Here is a 22,248-nt window from a genome sequence, read left to right as displayed (position 1 = left end):
TGTGGGGGCAGAGGGAAGTTATGCCAGGATGAGGAAATAGCACAAGAATAGGCACAGCCATGGCAAGGAGAACCAGCAGGAGGAAGAATAAGTAGCTTATCTTGGCTGTGGAATTAGAAACTCAGCGTAACAGAGATATCAAGGTGGAAGAGGCTGGCTGGGACCAAATATGGAGAGTTGTGATTTCCAGAATAAGAAATTTGATCTTTACCAGGTAGAAATAATGACAACATTCTCCAGGTTTATAAACATATTAGTAACACTTTTAAAGCTTGAACTTCATTTCATCAAATTAACATATTATTGATAAAAATATTCTCATATTGCATTCATGAGTAATATAAAGTCAACCTTCCAGTTAAAACTGTGAAACAAAAAAAAGTTTTTTTTTAGCATTGTCCTTTGCTCCTGCCCTTGCAGTCTTGCCAGGGTTAAGTCTGGCCCTATTCTCCGACCAGATACAATTTAGCACCCTGCCACCTAAAAATCTTTGCTACCCTAATCCTACTTCCCTGTGGATATCTTCATTTTTCCCATCTCTCTCTGCTATTCTCTCCATACCTGTCCACTTTTCAATTATTCCACATATTTAACAAAGTCCCATGAGAGAAGAGTGTCCAGCTGCTGCACTTTATTTAATAATAGCTAATATTTATGTAATGAGTGCCGCTATGTGGCAATTTTTTTTTGCATGCATTTATTTTATCTTTAAAGGACCTCCATGAAGTACACATTAATATTACCATTTTGCAGGTGAGGGAAGTCAAAGTATGTTGTACAACATAATCTAAGAATTCCAACTCATGGCTGCCAGATTACAACGTCTGTGCACACTTTTAATTCTCTGAGAACAATTTATTGCTGGGTCTCCAGAAACAAAGTTGCTTAACCCTTAAGTAACTCTAATTAAAACAACAACAATAACAAAGTTTAAGAGGTTAAGGATCTAAATTTAGCCTTAGGAAAATCCATAAATCCTTGAATGTTGACCTAGTCCCTCCATGCAAAGGACCACTGTGCTAAGTAACTTTGGAATTAGCTAAACTTAAATTCACCCTATGACCAATATCTATTGAAAACATTAAATGTTCTTTTTTTGCCTAAAAGATATTTATGAAGTACACTGTATCAAAACAACAGAATAGTAACTATAATAGAGCATTACTTTTTAAAGTAACATGAGTCCAGGCAATTTTCCTTAACAATTGCTTAACAGATTTTTTAATACTTGACTTTATATGGTTATCAAAATTACTTAATAAGAAATTAACCAAGTCTAAAACCTACCTACAATTTACCAGAATAAACTTCAGAATAAATTTGTGATTACATATTTAATTATTTTTTAAAAGCTTGAATTAGGTATTCATAAAAAGATGTAAAAAGACAAAATAAATGAGTAAGTAATAATATGCAAAAGATGGGAAATTATGTAGTTTATGGCAAAGAGAGATTAAATATAGAAAAGGAATAATGTGATGCCAATTAAGTAGGGTAAAAATCTAGTTGTTCTGTGTTGCACTTACTAGAAATATAACAATTAGGCAAGTTACTTAAACTCTGTACCTCAGTTTCCTAATCTACAAAAAGAGATGTAATATTTCCTACTTCATATATAGTTGTTGAGAAGTTAAAACTAGTTAATGATTGTGAAGGACGGAGGAAGTGTTAATATGTAGTAGGAGCCATATAAGTATTGACTACTATCATTATTACTAAAAGACCTGAAAATGAAGTCTATGAATATTTAGCATATTGTTTGAAAATAAAATAATTGAGTGTGGATGCTAAAATACCAAACGTGCAAAATCCACAATCAATGAAAAATTATGCAAATGAGGCTGGCAATAGACTCGAGAATAGAGAGATGCGCTATGGTAATAAATAGAAACTCATCAAATCCCTTCATTTTCTTGATAGGCACAAAGTAGGATTTCATTTCTCAGCCTTATTGCAGTTAGGTGAAGCCATGTGTCTGAGTTCTGGCCAATGGAATAGGAATAAGAGATATGTAGGCCGTTTCCAGCTGTAAAAATGTCACACTTTCCTACAGGATTCTCCAAGCTCTTTCTCTTCCTTCGTATCCTGGACAGATGCCAAACGATCCAGTGGAAGAGGCATTGGAGAGCCGGGAGCTAGAGGAAGCCTGGGTCCCCTAATGACTATGGAGTGCACAGCTTCCGCGCTCTTCAACCTGGCACCCTAAATGTTGGATTGTATTATAAAACATGAATATTTATTGTTTTAAGCCAATTAGGTATTGAAGTTGTTTGTCAAAGGAGTTAGTCTACTGCAACTGATACAGTAGTGAAAAATTATTCAAACAGGATTTAGAACACTTGTGTCCAAACTGTACTTCTAACGTTTCCTAGCTGTGTAACTTCAGGCAGTTTGTTTAATCTCTTTGATTTTTTTTTTTTTTTTTTTGCAGTAAAACTCCCTTCATAAAAATTCCAAGAATTAAAGAGTATAGTTATAGAGTTTGGAATAGAGAAGGGCCTCTATAAATGGTAGTTAAATCTAGATTTAACAATAACTTAGTTAACACTTACACAACAATGGCATTATCTATACTACATAGAACAATTGGTTAAATCATGTTTTTAACAATAATACGACTATTTACTTGGCAGAAAGGTTCACTTTTCAATAGTATGTGTTGGTTTCACATAGATGCAGCTCTCCAACTGCATTCTTCAGATACATAGTATCAACATATTGAAGAAAAGAGCAGAGTTTTATTTTCTTCCTGATGTCTTTGTACCAATTTGCCCAATCTCTTCTCTAGTAGACTAGCCTGCATTTAATATGCACAACAATGGCAGGTCATTAATTCTCTAAGTCTCTCCTAAATCAATCCTCTGGATGTGGACTAGAATGTTAATGTAGTTTTGGTAACTGGGAATTTCATCTAATTTATTACATGGAGAGAGGTGTGACAGGAAAAATGCATGTTAACTATTTAGATGAATTGTTTGTTTGTTTGTTTTTTAGGAATTCAGGAAATCATTTTCTCTTCAAAACAGTCATGAACAGATAGTTACCCAAGGCAGGCTATATATAGTAGCTTAATCAATACAGAAATTTTATATATGAATATACTTTTATGTATGCATGCATTTCACACCTAATTGTCATCTATTTTCTAGAGTCAGCTAGACAGTGGTTAAAAGCAAGTTTAGTTTTTTTTTCTTTTAAACTTTTTATTAGGAAATAAAATATACAACCAGAAAAAATGCATTAAACATTGATGTAAAGCTTAACAGTTTGCTATTAAATAAGCTATTGTGTAACTACCACCTAGAACAAGAAATACAACAGTGCCAGCACCTCAGAGGCTCTCCGTATGCCCCTCCCAATTAAAATTCCTCCCTCTCTCCAAGATGAATCCACTCTCTTGACTTTCATGGTAATTAATTCCTCACTTTCCTTATACTTTTACCACCGAACTATGCATCCTTAAACACTATAGTTTTATTTTTATAGATTTTTGAAGCTTACATAATGGAATCATCACTGTTAATTTTTTCTTTTCTTTTTTTTTTAACTTTATTTATTTATATTTCCCCCCAAAGCCCCAGTAGATAGTTGTATGTCACAGCTGCACATCCTTCTAGTTGCTGCACGTGGGATGCCGCCCCAGCACAGCCGGAGAAGCGGTGAGTCGGTGCGCGCCCGGGATCCGAAACTGGCCCGCCAGCAGCGGAGCGCGAGCACCCAACTGCTAAGCCACGGGGCAGGCCCCTATTTTTTTCTTGTTTTCTTTTTTACCTCAAGCATATATTTATAAGATTCATCCATGTTAATTCACATAGCCATTGTCGATGCATTTTCATCGCTGAAGAGATCACAATTTTTATATTTATTTTACTATTGATGGACATTTGGGTTGTTTCAATTTGAGGTTATTACAATTGTGCTGCCATTAACATTTTATATATGTCTCCTAATGGTCATGTGTATGCCTTCTATCAGATGTGTGCCTAGAAGTGAATTGTTAGCTCAGAAGTGTATAATTTACATTCCCGCTAACAGATTACGAGGCCTCCAATGGCTCCCTTCCTTGCCAACACATGGTGTTGTCAATCTTTTTAATTAGGCAGTCTGGTGAGTGTGTTGTGTGATCTTATTGTGGTTTTAATTTTCACTTGCCTGATTACTAATGAAATTGATCACATTTTCATGTTTATTAACGATTTGGAGTTCCTCATTTGTGATGTGCCTCTTCAAGTTTTTGCTCTTTTACAACTAGGTGGTTTATCTATCTCTTATACATTTGTGTGAGTGCTATGTCTATTTTGGATACAGTCTTTTGTTCATTTATATGCTACAAATATTTTCTCTCATTCTGTGGCTTATCTTTTTATTCTCCTCATGTTTGGTTTGATCAACAGACGTCCCTAATTTTAATATATGATTTATCAACATTTCTTTTATGGCTATTGTTTTTTGAGATCTGTTTAAGACTTCTTTTACAAACTCAAAGGTATTCTCTTATATCATCTTCTGGAAGCTTTGTAGCAAAATGTCTTTCAAATTTAGGCCTATAGACACATGAAGTTGATTTATGTGTATGATGTGATACAGGTATCAAATTTAATTTTTTCAAATGGATATCCAATTGTTCCCACACCATTTACTGAAAAACCCTGTCTTTTTTTTTTACTGCTCTACAACACCACCTTGGTCATAATTCAAGTGTCTACAAATGAAATGAGGTACTTCTGGACTCCGTAACTGTGCAGTTATCAATTTTCAATCCTTGTAGTAATACCACATTTTCTTCATTGCCATTGTTTTAAAATAAGTCTTGAAGTCAAGTTGAGAAACTCCCACGTTCTTCTTTTTAGAAGAATCTTGGCTATTATTGGCCAGCTATTTTCACATACATTTTAGAATCAGCTTATTAAGTTTCACTCCATCCCCAAATAAAAAACATTCCTATATTTTAGATTTGACTGCATTGAATCTCTCCATGAATTTGGGGAGAATTGTGCTCTTTATAATATTAAACAGTCTAATCAATGGGCATACATTATGGACTGAATTGTGTCACCTCAAAATTCCTATGTTGAAGCTCTAATCTCTGATGTGACCATATTTGGAGATAGAGTCTTTAGGAAGTAATTAAGGTTAAATGAGGTCATAAGAAGGGCCCTAATCCAATAGGATTGTGACCTTATAAGAAGAAGAAGAGAGAGATCTCTGTCTCCACATGTGAACACTGAGGAAGGACCATGTGAGGACACTGTGAGAAGGTGGAAATCTACAGGCCAAGAGAAGAGGCTTCAGAATAAAACCTATCTTGTTGGCAACTTGATCTTGTACTTCTCAGCCTCCAAAGCTGTGAGAAATAAATTCTTGTTGTTTAAGCCACCCAGTCTATGGTATTTTTGTTATGGCAGCCTAAGCTGGCAAATACAGATTTTGGTATCAGAAGTGGGATGCTGCTGTAATAAATACCTAAAAATACAGACGTGTCTTTGGAACTGGGCAATGGGTAGAGGCTGGAGGAGTTTTGAGGTGCATAGTAGAAATACGGACATTAAGGGCAATTCTAGTGAGAGCTTAGAAAGAAAAGAGGAAAGCTGGAGAGAAAGCTTCCATCTTCTTAGATAATATATACATGATCATGAACAGAATGTTGGTAGAAATGTGGACATTAAAAGCCATTCCAGGGCCGGCCCCGTGGCTTTGTGGTTGGGTGCGCGCGCTCCGCTGCTGGCAGCCGGGGTTCGGTCCCGGGCGTGCACCGACGCACCGCTTCTCCAGCCGTGCTGAGGCCGCGTCCCGAGTATAGCGGCTGGAGGGATGTGCAGCTATGATATGCAGCTATCTGCTGGGGCTTGGGGGAAAATAAATAAATAAATAATTAAAAAAAAAAATGCCTTTCCAATGAGGTTTCAAATGGAAATGAGGAACATGTTACTGGAAACTGGAGGAAAAGTGATCCTTGCTATAAAGCGGCAAAGAACTTGGATAAATTTTGTTTGCGTTCTAGTGTTTTGTGGAAAGTAGAATTTATGAGCAATAACATGGGATATTTAGTTGAGAAGATTTCTAAGCAAAGAATTGAAGGAGCAGTATAATTTCTGCTGACTGCTTATAGTAAAATGTGAAAAGAGAGAGATGAATTGAAAAAGAGATTGTTAAGCAGAAAGGAATCAGAACTTGAAGATTTGGAAAATTCTTAGCCTATCCATATTGTAAAAAATGAGAAAGCATGTTCTGAAGAGAACACTAAGGATGTGGCTGGACTATCACTCGATGAAGAGTTCATGGGATTAAGTGAGCAGAAACACTGTCAGTTTGAATTGGAAGGGATGGAGACGGGAGGAAATGAAGGAAAGCTGTCAAATTCCTTAGATTTAACAGGACTGGCTGATAGAGCTATGTAGCTGTGAAGTATGCTTTTCTTCAAGAAGAGGGAAAAATGACCTCAAAGATGATTCAGATATCACCAGGGCCACCACCTCAGTTTCAATAGGCCAGACGGCCTCCTCATGGAATCTTGGAGGTGGGATCACTCAGCAGAGCCAGGGGTTTCTATTTCTAGATATTTGATGTCTTTATCTTATTATATATATTTGGTAAAATCGTATTTTCTGTTTATTGCTGGAATATGGAAATGGAATTTTTTTATTGACTTTGTATCCAGCAACCTTGCCAAACTTTCTTATTAAATTATAACAATTTATCTGAAGTTGTTTTATATTTTATATCCAAATAATTTTATCATCTTATAGTAGTAACTAGTTTTATTTTTCTTTCATTGCTTTTTATGGCTTTACCATTCTGACGAAGGCCTCCAGTAAAATTTTGAAAAAAAAAAAAAAGTGGTGATAGAGGATGCCATTATGTTTGTTAAATACAAGCCTTCAACATTTCATCAAGTATGATGTTCACTTTTTTTATTTTTACAAAAACATATATAAAATTCCTTTCTACTTTTAAATAGTTTTATTGAGATATAATTCACCTACCACATAACTCACACATTTAAACTGTAAAATTTGATATTTTATGGTATGTTCATAGAGTTGAGGAAGCATCAAAATAATCTAATTTTAGAACAGTTTCAGCATCCCCCAAAGAAACTCTATACTTATTAGCAGTCATTTCCACTTCTACCCTAGGCAACCACTTATCTCATTTCTGTCTCTATACATTTACCTAATTTGAACATTTCTTATAAATGGAATCACACAATATTCTTTTTGTGTGATTGGCTTCTTTCAATTAGTATAATGTTTTCAATGTTCATACATTTTGTAGCAAATGTAACTACTTCATTCCTTTTTTGTTGCTGAATAATATTTCATTTTATGGATACCCCACATTTATTTATTCATTCATCAATGATGGGCATTTGGGTTGATTCCACTTTGGCTATTTTGAATGGTACTACTAGGAATATTTGTGTACAAGCTATTTGTGAAGACATAGGTTTTCATTTCACTGAGGAGTATAACAAAGGAGCAGAATTTGGGGGTCATATAGTAGCTCTACATTTTTGAAGAACTGCCAAACTGCTTTCCAAAAATGTTGCACCAGTTTGCATTCCTGCCAATATTCTATGATTGTTCAAACTTCTCTACATCTTCACCAACACTTGCTATTCTCTTGTTTTTTATTGTAAGCATCCTAGAGATTGCAAAATGGTAAGTCATCATGGTTTTGATATGCACTTCCCTAATAACTAATGCTGTTGAGCATCTTTTCATGTACTTACTGGCCATTTGTGTATCTTTGTTGGAGAGATCTCTATGCAGATACTTTGCAGTATCACATCTTCACTTCCTTGGTTAAAGAAGCATGCACATCTTTACTTCTTTGGTTAAATTTATGCCCAAGCATTTTATTCTTTTGATGCTGTTTTAAATAGAACTGTTTTCGCTTTGGATTGTTTATTTAAGTATATAGACACGTGATTGATTTTTTTCTTAAATTTCAGGTGTACATCATTATATTTCGATTTCTGTGTAGATTACATCATGTTCACCACCCAAAGACTAATTATAATCCATCACCATACACATGTGCCTAATCACCCCTTTTGCCCTTCCTCCTACCCACTTCCCCTCTGTTAACCACCAATCCAATCTTTGTCTCTATGTGTTTTGTTTGTTGTTGTTGTTATCTTCTATTTATGATGAGACTATACAGTATTTGACTTTTCTCCCTCTTACTTATTTTGCTTAGCATGATACCCTCAAAGTCCATCCATGTTGTCACAAATGGCCAGATTTCATCATTTTTTATGGCCAAGTAGTATTCCACTGTGTATATATACCATATCTTCTTTATCCATTCATCCTTTGATGGGCACTTAGGTTGCTTCCAAGTCTTGACTATCATGAACAATGCTGCAATGAACATAGGGATGCATATATTTTTATGCATTTGTGATTTCATGTTCTTTGGATAAATACCCAGCGGTAGAATAGCTGGATCATATGGTAGTTCTGTTCTTAATTTTTTGAGGAATCTCCATACTGTTTCCCATAGTGGCTGCCCCAGTTTGCATTCCCACCAGCGGTGTATGAGAGGTCCCTTCTCTCCACATCCTCTCCAACACTTGTTATTTCCTGTCTTGTTAATTATAGCCATTCTGATGGGCATGAGGTGATATCTCACTGTAGTTTTGATTTGCATTTCCCTGATAATTAGTGATGTTGAACATTTTTTCATGTGCCTTTTGGCCTTCTGTATATCTTCTTTGGAGAAATGTCTGTTCAGATCTTTTGCCCATTTTTTAATTGGGTTGTTAGTTTTCTTGTTCTTGAGACGTATGAGTTCTTTATATATTTTGGAGATTAACCCTTTATGAGATATATGGTTTGCAAATATCTTCTCCCAATTGTTAGGTTGTCTTTTCATTTTGTTGGTGGTTTCCTTTGCTGTGCAGAAGTTTTTTAGTTTGATGTAGTCCTATTTGTTTATTTTTTCTATTGTTTCCCTTGCCCAGTCAGACATGGTACTTGAAAATATGCTGCTAAGACCAATGATGAAGAGCGTACTGCCTATGTTTTCTTCTAGAATTTCATGGTTTCAGGTCTTATATTCAAGTCTTTAATCCATTTTGAGTTAATTTTTGTGTATAGTGTAAGGTAATGGTCTACTTTCATTCTTTTGCATGTGGCTGTCCGGTTTTCTGAACACCATTTGTTGAAGAGACTTTCCTTTCTCCATTGTATGTTGTTGGCTCCATTGTTGAAAATTAGCTGTCCGTAGATGTGTGGGTTTATTTCTGGGCTCTCAATTCTGTTCCATTGATCTATGTGTCTGTTTTTGTGCCAGTACCATGCTGTTTTGTTTACTATAGCTTTGTAGTATATTTTGAAATCAGGGAGTGTGATGCCTCCAGCTTTGCTCTTTTTTCTCAGGCTTCTTTTGGCTATTTGGGGTCTTTTGTTGTTCCATATAAATTTTAGGATTCTTTGTTCTATTTCTGTGAAAAATGTTTTTGGAACTTTGATAGGGATTGCATTGAATCTGCAGATTGCTTTAGGAAGTATGGACATTTTAACTGTTTATTCTTCCAATCCAAGAGCACAGAATATCTTTCCATTTCTTTGTGTATTCTGTTTCTTTCAACAATGTTTTATGGTTTTCAGTGTACAGATCTTTGACCTCTTTGGTTATCTTTATTCCTAGGTATTTTATTCTTTTCTGTTGCAATTGTAAATGGGATGGTATTCTTAATTTCTCTTTCTGCTACTTTGTTGTTAGTGTATAGAAATGCAACTAATTTTTGTATGTTGATTTTGTATGCTTTGACTTTACTGTATTCATTTACTTCTAAAAGTTTTCTGGTGGATTCTTTAGGGTTTTCTATATATAAAATCATGTCATCTTGAAATAGTGACAGTTTCACTTCTTCCTTTCCAATTTCAATCCCTTTTATTTCTTTTTCTTGCCTGATTGCTCTGGCTAAGACTTCCAATACTATGTTAAATGAGACAGCTGAAAGTGGGCATCCTTGTCAGGTTCCTGCACTCCCTGCCCCACAGAGGTGGACCCACTCACTTCGCTGCAGAGGTTCCAGGCACCCTGCCTATGTGGGCCCACAAGTTGCCCAAGGGCTTGCTGTTGGGTGGGACCAGTGCCTAGAGTGGGCTGCCTGCCCTGGCTGAGCTCAAGTCAGTACTCTAGTGGGTGAGGCAGACCACTGCACTAACAGGCCAGGGAAAGAACTCCAATGGCATCTGCCAGCATCTGTGTCAGCATGCCTGTACTAGGTCACAATAATGGCTACCGCCAATGTCTCAGTCCTTGGGGAGGTCTCACCTCTCATTGAGATGAACCCACAGCCTACCAAGTGAGTCTCTTTTCACCAAACGACTGTGCACCTTTCTTTCTGGTGATTTTAGGTTGCTTTCCAAAACGGGTAAATTTGTGCATGGGCCCTTTACGAGTAGGTTTTTTATTCCTTTATGTCTGATTGCTTTGCTGAGGGTATTCCCCATTATAGTTAGTAGGCAGCAAAGCCAGATATTATGACATTTGTCTTGGTTGTGCTGAGTCCAAAAGCAGCTTATTGTGGTAATGCTCTTCTGCTCAGATCCCCCACTCGTCCAGGGAATGCTTCATACCTTAAGATTGCTCCTGGCCGGCTGTGAAGTGCTGTGGCTCAAAGGTGGATTTTTCTCTCTAGAAAGGAATTTCTGCCTCTTCCACCTCAGTCAGCACTGTCCCTTGTTGCAGGAGTTGTTTTTGTCCAGTTTTCAGTTCTCTCTCAGGGGTAATTGTTCCAAGAGTAATTGTAGATTTGCTGTGTCTGTGGGAGGAGGTTAGCTCAGAGTCTGCCTTTGCTGCCATCTTGACACCATCTCCATGATTGATTTTTACATATTGATCTTGTATCCTGCAACCTTGTTAAACTTGTTCATTAGTTCTAATAGTTTTTAGTGGATTTAGTAAGATTTTTCTATTTACAATATTATGTTATCTGCAATGCAGATTACTTTTTTCTTTCCAATCTGTCTTTTACTTTGTTTTCTGTTGTATTATTCTCATTAGATCCTCCAATAAAATGTTGAATAGAAGTAGTGAAAGTGGACATTTTTGTCGTGTTCCTGATGTTCTTGTGAAAACATTCAGTCCTTCACCATTTTAAGTATGATATATTAACTTGAGTTTTTCATGGATGTTATTTATTAGTTTGAATAAGTTCTCTTCTGTTTCTACCTTGTTAAATATGTTTGTCATGAAAAGGTGCTGAATTTTGTCAAATTCTTTTTCTGTGTCTGTTGAGCTGATCATGTGGTTTTTGTCCTTTTATTTATTAATATGGTGCATTACATCAATTGATTTTTGTCTGCATCCCTGGTCATGGTATGTAATCTTATATCTACGTTGCTGGATTTGGTGTGCTAGTATTTTGTTAGGTTTTATGTGTATATTCACAAGAAATATTTGTCTGTAATTTTCTTGTGGTGTTCATCTTGTTTGATATTAAGGACTTATAGAAGGAGTTTGGAAGCATTCCCTCCTCTTCTATGTTTTGGATGCGTTTGTGACAGATTGGTTTTGTCTTTAAATTTTTGGTAGAATTCACTAGTAAAGCCATATGGGTCTGGACTTTTGTTTGTGGGAAGTGATAAGATTTCTAATGCTTTCCCTTTACTTGTTATCAGTCTATTCAGATATTTCATTTCTTCTTGAGTCAGTCTTGGTAGTTTGTCTTTTTCTATGAATTTTCCCATTTTGTCTAATTTAGCTAAGTTTTTGCAAACAGTTATTCATAGTATTCCTTTATAATCATTTTTTTTTTTTTCTGTGAAGTCAGTAGTGATTTCAGTAATTTGAGTCTTCCCTATTTTTTTTCTTGGTCATTCTAGATAGTATTTGTCAATTTGGTTGATCTTTTCAAAAAACCAACTTTTGGTTTATTTGACTTCTCTGCTATTTTTTCTATTCTCTATTTCATTAATTTCTGCTCTTTTATTATTCTGTTTCTTTTTATTGCTTTGAATTTAGTTTGTCTCTCTTTTTTCCAGTGTCTTAGCTTGGAAAATTAGGATTTTCATTTGACATTTTTCTTCTTTTTTAATATAGCATTTATAGCTATAAATTTCTCTTTAAGCACTGCTTTGGATGCATTTCATAAGTTTTTGTATGTTATGTCTTCATTTTCACTCATCTGAAAATATTTTCTGTTTTCCCTTCTTTGATGCATTGGTAGTTTACGAGCATGGTTTTTAATTTCCACATATTTCTGAATATCTCAAATTCCTTCTTATTGATTTCCAATTTGGTTCCATTGTGGTTGGAAAACATGTATGATTTCAATTCTTTTAGATTTTTTGAGGCTTGAATTATGGACTAGTATGTAGTCTATTCTGGAGAATACTCTGTGTGTGCTTGAGAAGAATGTATGTTCAGTTTATTGTGTACAGTGTTCTATACATACGTGTTAGATCTAGTTGGTCTACAGTATGGTTTAACTCTTCTATTTCCTTGCTGATTTTCTGTCTAATTGTTCTACCCATTATTAGAAATGGAGTGTTTAAGTGTTCAACTACTATTGTTGAATTTTCTATCTCTGCCTTCTGTTATGTCAGTTTTTGCTACATGTATTTTTGGTTTCTGTTCTTAGGTGCTTATACATTTGTAGTTGTTATATCTTCCTGATGGAGTTTGAAACTTTTATTATTATAAAATATCCCTCTTTACCCCTAGTAATATTCTTTGTTTAAAAGTCAATTTTCTCTGAAATTAGTATAGACACTACAGCTTTCTTATGGTTGCTCCTTGCACAGTATACCTTTTTCCATGCTTTTACTCAAACTAGTTGGTTCTTTGAATCTAAAGTGTGTCTCCCATACAAAGCATATAACTATATTTTGATTTTTTAATCCAGTCTAACAATCTCTCACTTTGATTGGATTATTTCATCAATTCACATTACTGTTGTTATTGATATGGTTGAATTTACATCTGGTATTTTTCTTTTGCTTTTCTATACGTCTGTCTCGTTTTATTCCATTGTTCCTCTTTTACTGCTTTCTTTTTTATTCAATGAATATTTTGTAGTATAACATTTAAATTCTTTTAGTGATTTTTATTTATTTATTTTTTAAAATTTTTTGTTTATTGCAGTAACATTGGTTTATGACATTGTAAAAATTTCAGGTGTACATCATTGTACTTCTATTTCTGCATAGATTACATCATGTTCACCACCAAAATACTAATTACAACCCATCACCACACACATGTACCCAATTATCCCTTTCACCCTCCTCCCTCCCCCCTTCTCCTCTGGTATCAACCAATCCAATCTCTGTCCCTATGTGTTTGTTTATTGTTGTTATAATCTACTACTTAATGAAGGAAATCATACGGTATTTGACCTTCTCCCTCTGACTTATTTCACTTTGCATTATACCCTCAATGTCCATCCATGTTGTCACAAATGGCTGGATTTCGTCGTTTCTTATGGCTGAGTAGTATTCCATTGTGTATATATACCACAGCTTCTTTATCCATTCGTCCCTTGATGGGCACTTAGGTTGCTTCCAAGTCTTGGCTATTGTGAATAACGCTGCAATGAACACAGGGGTGCATGTACCTTTACAAATTGGTGTTTTCAAGTTCTTTGGATAAATACCCAACAGTGGAATAGCTGGATCATATGGTAGTTCTATCCTTGATTTTTTGAGGAATCTCCATACTGTTTTCCATAGTGGCTGCACTAGTTTGCACTCCCACCAGCAGTGTATGAGAGTTCCCTTCTCTCCACATCCTCTCCAAAAAATGTTGTTTCCTGTCTTGTTAATTATAGCCATTCTGACGGGCGTGAGGTGATATCTCATTGTAGTTTTCATTTGCATTTCCCTGATAGTTAGTGATTTTGAACATCTTTTCATGTGTCTGTTGGCCATCTGTATATCTTCTTTGGAAAAATGTCTGTTCAGGTCTTTTGCCCATGTTTTAATTGGGTTGGTAGTTTCTTTGTTGTTGCGATGCATGAATTCTTTATATATTTTGGAGATTAAGCCCTTATCAGAAGTATGGTTTGCAAACATCTTCTCCCAATTGTTAGGTTGTCTTTTCGTTTTGTTGATGGTTTCCTTTGCTGTGCAGAAGCTTTTTAGTTTGATGTAGTCCCATTTGTTTATTTTTTCTATTGTTTCTCTTGCCCGGTCAGATGTGGTGTTTGAAAAGATGTTGCTAAGACCGATGTCGAAGAGGGTACTGCCTATGTTTTCTTCTAGAAGTTTCATAGTTTCAGGTCTTACATTCAAGTCTTTAATCCATTTGGAGTTAATTTTTGTGTATGGTGTAAGGTAAGGATCTACTTTCATTTTTTTGCATATGGCTATCCAGTTTTCCCAACACCATTTGTTGAAGAGACTTTCTTTTCCCCATTGTATGTTCTTGGCTCCTTTGTCAAAGATTAGCTGTCCATAGATGTGTGGGTTTATTTCTGGGCTTTCGATTCTATTCCATTGATCTGTGTGTCTGTTTTTGTGCCAGTACCATGCTGTTTTGGTTACTATAGCTTTGTAGTATATTTTGAAATCAGGGAGTGTGATACCTCCAGCTTTGTTCTTTTTTCTCAGGATTCCTTTAGCTATTCGCGGTCTTTTGTTGTTCCATATAAATTTTAGGATTCTTTGTTCTATTTCTGTGAAAAATGTTGTTGGAACTTTGATAGGGATTGCATTGAATCTATAGATGGCTTTAGGAAGTATGGACATCTTAACTATGTTAATTCTAGCAATCCAAGAGCACGGAATATCTTTCCATTTCTTTGTGTCTTCTTCAATTTCTTTCAGCAATGTTTTATAGTTTCGGTGTACAGATCTTTCACCTCTTTGGTTAAGTTTATTCCTAGGTATTTTATTCTTTTTGTTGCAATTGTAAATGGGATGGTATTCTTAATTTCTCTTTCTGCTACTTCGTTGTTAGTGTACAGAAATGCAACTGATTTTTGTATGTTGATTTTGTATCTTACAACTTTACCATATTCGTTTATTACTTCTAAAAGTTTTCTGGTGGATTCTTTAGGGTTTTCTATATATAAAATCATGTCATCTTCAAATAGTGACAGTTTCACTTCTTCCTTTCCAATTTGTATCCCTTTTATTTCTTTCTCTTGCCTGATTGCTCTGGCTAGGACTTCCAGTACTATGTTAAATAGGAGTGGTGACAGTGGGCATCCTTGTCTGGTTCCTGTTCTTAGAGGGATGGCTTTCCGTTTTTCACCATTGAGGATGATATTAGCTGTGGGTTTCTCATATATGGTCTTTATTATGTTGGGATACTTTCCTTCTATCCCCATTTTATTCAGAGTTTTTATCATAAATGGATGCTGGATCTTGTCAAATGCTTTCTCTGCATCTATTGAGATGATCATGTGATTTTTATTCTTCCTTTTATTAATGTGGTGTATTACGTTGATTGATTTGCGAATGTTAACCCATCCCTGGATCCCTGGAATAAATCCCACTTGATCATGGTGTATAATCTTTTTAACCTATTGTTGTATGCGATTTGCTAGTATTTTGTGGAGGATTTTTGCATCGATGTTCATCAGTGATATTGGCCTGTAATTTTCTTTTTTTGTGTTGTCCTTGTCTGGTTTTGTTATCAGGGTAATGTCAGCTTCGTAGAATGAGTTAGGGAGCTTCCCCCTCTCCTCAATTTTTTGGAAGAGTTTGAGAAGGATAGGTATTAAGTCTTCTTTGAATGTTTGGTAGAATTCACCAGGGAAGCCGTCTGGTCCTGGACTTTTATTTTTGGGGAGGTTTGTGATTACTGTTTCGATCTCCTTACTGGTGATTGGTCTATTCAAATTCTCTACTTCTTCTTGATCCAGTTTTGGAAGGTTGTATGATTCTAAGAATTTATCCATTTCTTCCAGATTGTCGAATTGGTTGGCATATAGCTTTTCATAGTATTCTCTTATAATCTTTTGTATTTCCGAGGTGTCTGTTGTAACCTCTTCTGTTTCATTTCTGATTTTACTTATTTGTGCCTTCTCTCTTTTTTTCTTGGTGAGTCTAGCTAAAGATTTGTCGATTTTGTTGATCTTTTCAAAGAACCAGCTCTTGGTTTTATTAATTTTTTCTATTGTTTTTTTGGTCTCTATTTCATTTATTTCTGCTCTGATTTTTATTATTTCCCTTCTTCTACTGATTTTGGGCTTGGTTTGTTCTTCTTTTTCCAGTTCTTTTAAGTGGATTGTTAGATTGTTTATTTGAGATTTTTCTTGTTTGTTGAGATAGGCCTATATTGCTATAAACTTCCCTCTTAGAACCGCTTTTGCTGTATCCCATAAATTCTGGCATGTCGTATTTTCATTTTCATTTGTCTCCAGGTATTTTTTGATTTCTTCGTTAACCCAGTCGTTGTTCAGTAGCATTTTGTTTAATCTCCACGTATTTGTGGCTTTTCTGATTTTCTTCCTGTAGTTGATTTCTAGTTTCATACCGTTGTGGTCAGAAAAGATGGTTGGTATTATTTCAATCTTCTTAAATTTATGGAGACTTGTTTTGTGGCCTAATATGTGATCAATCCTGGAGAATGTTCCATGTGCATTTGAAAAGAACGTGTATTCTTCGGTTTTTGGATGGAATGCTCTGTATATATCTACTAGGTCCATCTGTTCTAGCGTGTCCTTTAAGGCCAATGTTTCCTTATTGATCTTCTGTTTGGATTATCTATCCATTGGTGTAAGCGGAGTGTTAAAGTCCCCTACTATTATTATGTTGCTGTCTATTTCTGTTTTTATGTCTGTTAATAATTGCTTTATATATTTAGGTGCCCCTACATTGGGTACGTAGATATTTACAAGTGTTGTATCCTCTTGTTGGATTGTTCCCTTGATCATTATGTAATGCCCTTCTTTGTCTCTTTTTACAGTTTTTGTTTTAAAGTCTATTTTGTCTGATATGAGTACTGCTACCCCAGCTTTCTTTTCATTGCCATTTGCGTGGAGTATCTTTTTCCATCCCTTCACTTTCAGTTTGTGAGTGTCTTTAGGTCTGAAGTGTGTCTCTTGTATGCAGCATATATATGGGTCTTGTTTTTTTATCCAGTCAGCCACCCTATGCCTTTTAATTGGAGCATTTAGTCCATTGACGTTTAAAGTAGCTATTGATAAGTATGTACTTACTGCCATTTTTTACCTTTTTTTTTTTTCCTCAGTGTTTTAGTAGTCCTTCTCTGTTCCTTTCTTCTTCTATACAGAATTGATGGTCACTTTAGTTTGACCTCTGTCTGAAAGCTGTACTCTTAACTCCCCTCCTCCCTCCTTTTATGTTTTTGATATCATATCTAACCTCTTTTTTGTGTATTTGTATCCATTACGTTCTAATCATGGAAATAGATAATTTTTCCTATTTGTGGTCTTCTCTTTTCCCCTTAAATGAGTGCCTTTAACATTTCTTGTAGCACTGGTTTCTTGGTGACAAACTCCTTTAATTTTTGCTTATCTGGGAAAATTTTGATCTCTCCTTCCATTTTGAATGATAACCTTGCTGGGTAGAGTGTTCTTGGCTGTAAGTTTTTTCCTTTTAGCACTTTACATATATCATGCCATTCTCTTCTAGCCTGTAAGGTTTCTGCTGAGAAGTCAGCTGATAGCCTTATGGGGTTTCCTTTGTATGTAACTTGACAATCTCTTGTGGCTTTTAGGATTCTCTCTTTATCTTTAATTCTGGACATTTTGATTATGATGTGTCTTGGTGTGGGCCTCTTTGGGTTTATCTTGTTTGGTGCTCTCTGTGCTTCCTGTACCTGGATGTCTGTTTCCTTCCTTAGGTTAGGGAAGTTTTCATCTATTATTTCTTGAAATAGATTCTCTGCCCCTTTGTCTCGCTCTTCTCCTTCCGGGACACCTATAACACGGATGTTAGTGTACTTGATGTTGTCCCAGAGGTCCCTTAGACTCTCCTCACTCTTTTTAATTCTTTTCTCTTTTACCTGTTCACCTTGGGTAATTTCTTCTAGTTTTTCGTCTAGCTCACAGATCCGTTCTTCTGTATCCTCTACTCTGCTTTTGAGTCCCTCTAATGAATTTTTCATTTCCAGTATTGTATTCTTCATTTCTGATTGGTTCTTTTTTATATCTTCCATTTCTTTGTTGACATTCTCACTGAGTTCATCTATTCTTCTCCCCAGATCAGTGAGCATCCTTAACACTCTTAGTTTGAACTCTCTGTCGGGTAGGTTGCTCATTTCTGTTTCACTTAGTTCCTTTTCTGGGGTTTTGTCCTGTTGCCTTACTTGGAATGTATTCTTTTGCCTCCTCATTTTGCCTCTTTCCCTGTGCTTTTGTCTACGTATTAGGTAGGTCATCTCAGTCTCCTGCTCTTGGATAGGTGACCTTATGTAAGTGATGCCTTAGGAGGCTTCCAGTGTGCTTCCCTCAGTTCTCAATGTTCCAGGGGTGACCCCTATGTGGGCTATGTGTGTCCTTCTGTTGTGGCCTGTTTGCTCTCCCTGTAGGCGCCCAGGGAGGCTGAGTTATGCTCCTGGCCAGCTGTTGTAATGCTCAGCTGCTTGTAGTTGTTGTGGGCCCTTCAGTCTCTTTATCAGGTGTGGGGAGCCCCAGCACAGTTGGCTGCAAGTTCTAATACCACATTTGTGTTGCAGTATTTCTTTTAAGTGAGTAGGCCCCCAGCGTTGCAGGTTGTTAGGCTCAGGGCCTTACAATTGCTGTAAGCCTCTAGCCTATTAGGTCTCTTGTCAGCTCTCTGAGGATTGCAGCTGGGTGGGGCTGGCCTCAGGCACAGGAGCACCCAATCGTTTCAGGCTTTGGAAGGTGGGGCAAACCTCCTATGTGGGTCTTTGAGAAGCACAAGTCTTCTGCAGCTGACAAACCCTGCCGCCCACGGGTCCACACACACAGTCAACACAGTCCTGCCCCATGTGAGTGCCCCAACCTCCCCAAGCGGACTCAGTCTCTCGATGGCGGGAGCCCCACACACTCAGCCACCACCCCACACTCTCCACCCGCTCCTTGTGCACACCCTGCCCCGCTCAAGTCGGCTCAGTTGCCAGGCTGCAGAGAATCCAGTCACCAATCTATGCAGGCCCACAAGTTGCCTGAGGGCTTGTTGTTGGGTGGGGCCAGTCTCTAGGGTGGGCTGCCTGCCCTGGCTGAGCTGGATTAAATAGGTGCTCTAGTGGTTGGGGCAGACCCTGGGCTAGCAGGCCTCAGGGAGAACTCCAATGGCGTCTGTGTCAGCACGCCCACACCAGGCCACAACAATGGCTGCCGCCACTGTCCCAGTCCCTGGAGAGGTCTCACCCCTCACCGAGATGCACTCGGCCTATTAGGTGAGTCTCTTTTCACCACAGCACTGTGCACCTTTCTTTCTGGTGATTTTAGGATCCTTTCTGAGACAGGTGAGTTTGCACGCGGGCCCTTTAAGAGCCAGTTTTAGTTTCTTTGTGAACCGGGTTTTCTGGGGGTGCTCCCCAGTGTTTTAGTAGCAGGCAAAGTCAGATACTATGCCGCTCCTCTCGATTGTGCTGGGTCCACAAAATGCCCACAGCGGGGACACTCCTGGCTCAGGGCCCCGCGCCTCCAGGGAGGCTGCATACCTGTGCGCTGCTCCCGGCGGCCGTGAAGCTGGCGGCTTGTGAAGGCTGCATTTTTCCTCTCCAGAAGGGAGTCTCTGCCTCTTCCACCTCAGTTAGGACTGTCCATTGTTGCAGGAGTTCCTCTTATGCAGTTTTCAGTTCTGTCTCAGGGGTAATTTTTCCACGAGTGGTTGTAAATTGGCTGTGCCCACAGGAGGAGGTGAGTTCCGAGTCTGGTTACGCCGCCATCTTGACTCCCCTTTTAGTGATTTTAAACTATACTTTTCAGTTACTTTCTTAGTAGTTTCTCTAGGGCTTACAATGTACATCTTAACTTATCAGAATCTACTTCAGATTTATACAATCTTAATTCTAGTGAGATAAATACATTTTAATCATATAAAGCTCTATTCTCTCCTCCCCCTTTTGTGTGCTACTATTCAATATTTTATCGTCTATTATGTTTCTATTAAGGATTTTTCTTTGGTAGATAAACATATCACTAAATTTCTTTCTTTTTTTAAAAATCAGGAATAGAAATTACATTTACCAAATGCTATTTCTGTATCTATTGAAATAATTGTATAATTTTATCCTTTAATCCATTAATGTGGTGAATTATCTGGCTTAATATTCTTTTGCTAAATCAACCTTGCATTTCTGAAATAAATCTATATTAACCATCATGTACTATTATTTTTACATAAAGTTGGAATTAGTCAAGTAATATTTTACTCAGGATTTTATAATCATATTTGTAAGCAAGTTTGGTTGAATGATTCTTGTCATATTTTAGTATATGTTACCACAAAATTGGGGTTTATTCTTTTTTTTTTTTAACAGCTTCTTAAGGGATATTTTTAAGAACAGTGTTATTTCTTTCTTAAATCTTTGGAAGACTGCTCTAGTGCTTGTATCTTGGCCTGAAATTTTCTTTGATAAAAGATTTTTAAATAATGTATTTAGTGGTTGTTAATAGTTTGCTAGTCTTTTCTCTGTCTGTTAGCGTAAGGCTATTTTTCTCAATAAAATATATTGTAGTCAAGCAGACCTGCGTATGAATCTGGGTTCAGCCACCTATCAGTTATGAAACTTAGAAAATTTGATTTCTCTTTCTGACCCTCAGTTTCCTAATCACTGACATGTGGACAATTAATAGTACCTACTGCATTTCTGATGGAAGGTTGTCTGTTTAGAAGACCCCTGATGGTACAGATTATCTAAAACTCTAGCTTAAATCTGTAAATAAGTCTTGAGCTAAAAGTAAGAAAAATCCTCAAACAGTCTAAAACCTCAAGAATACAGGGGTGGCTTTGACCTTGAGGCATCTGTGAATCATTGGAGGCTTAGAAGTTGGGCACATAAAACCTGAGACCAAGGAGGATGAAAACTCAAATCACGGACCACACAAAAATCCAGATTCCCCAGAAAGTAATACCATCAATGAAATTCTAGGAAGAATCATGTCATTTTGAGGAAGTGTGTGGAGATGTATATCTTTCTCAGTCTAGATCTTGAGGAAGGTAGGAAAAAAAGTTTTCTCTGAGAAGGCTTAACTACAAGCCAACAGTCATTGAGTCAGAGCCAGAATTCACACCATTTTTGTGTCTTGGGAAAAAATCTCAAGTCATAATTTGTGTTTAAAGTTGTTCTGAATTGGTAGTGTCCTAGGTATTTCGCAGGAGCAAATAAAAATCCTTTTTGTAGGGACGTACTTTCAAGTCAGGCCTAAATGAATTTGCACAGAGAAATTTCTAAAGGACACAAATTTATACACATGCACACACACACACACACATCAGGAAACACCTAAGGAAATAAGCCACTGTGAGCAAGAGTCAGCAAACACAACAAACTACAGAATCAGAGCTACAGGCTACAGAGACCGCATATACTAGAACATAGTAGAATCATCCAATACTGAATATAAAATATATATTTAAAGAATTAAAACACTATATGAGGAAAGCAGAATGATGTTATGATTTTGATGGGCCCTAGGCACTTGCTTTTGCCTTTGTAGGCCCCTTCCTCCATATGTGTGTTTATGTGTGTGTATGTGTGTATACATATACATAAACATACATATGTATAAATTTATACTTTATTTCTATGCTAGTATAAAGAAAACTATATTAATATTATAAATCAAAACATTTTCTTCAACCTAAAAGTCCTTTTTTTTCCCCTTCTGATTTTAAAATAAAAAGTAAAACATTTTTATAGGTCCCTAACCTGAAAGTGTCATGAGCCCTAAGCCTGTGCCTACTGTATCTAATGGATAATCTGGCCCTGGAGGAGGCAACAAGAATCTATCAACAGCCAGATTTGGAAAAGAACAAAATAGAACTTCTAGATTTTAAAACATTCAATTATAAAAGTTAGAATCTTAATAGATAGCCTAATAGCAAATCAGACACAACCGAAGAAAGAAACTATAGTAAACTGAGAGATTTTTTTTAAATATCTAAAATGCAGCAGAGAAAGAAAATATAAATAGGAAATGAAGAGACATGGAAGAAAGAGTAAGAATATCTAACATACATCTCAACAAAGTTCCAAAAGGATAGACTAGAGAAAATAGGGCTAGACAATGACCAGGAATTTTCCAGAATTAATTAAAGAAATAAATACTCATAGTGAGGAATATCAATGAAGCCCTACAATGTGGTAGTGGACCTCAATTAAGATAGAGATGATCCCTTC

General features: G+C 36.6%; 1 protein-coding gene across 1 annotated transcript in view; it reads left to right on the top strand.

Moving 5' to 3' along the window:
- The first annotated feature begins 18,526 nt into the window (after positions 1 to 18,526).
- DPP10 (dipeptidyl peptidase like 10) overlaps positions 18,527 to 22,248 on the top strand; it is an 830,517-nt gene continuing 826,795 nt past the window's right edge. Inside the window, exon 1 of the mRNA XM_087435067.1 lies at positions 18,527 to 19,296. The gene's annotated coding sequence lies outside the window, so the exon portion shown is untranslated. The remainder of the gene's footprint in view (positions 19,297 to 22,248) is intronic.

The sequence above is a fragment of the Ceratotherium simum genome, chromosome 9, assembly GCF_057802395.1.
Source record: "Ceratotherium simum simum isolate JZ-2026a chromosome 9, ASM5780239v1, whole genome shotgun sequence".
Classification (NCBI taxonomy): domain Eukaryota; kingdom Metazoa; phylum Chordata; class Mammalia; order Perissodactyla; family Rhinocerotidae; genus Ceratotherium; species Ceratotherium simum.
The sequence above is the reverse complement of the archived record's forward strand: the minus strand, read 5'-3'. Positions and strand labels throughout refer to the sequence as shown.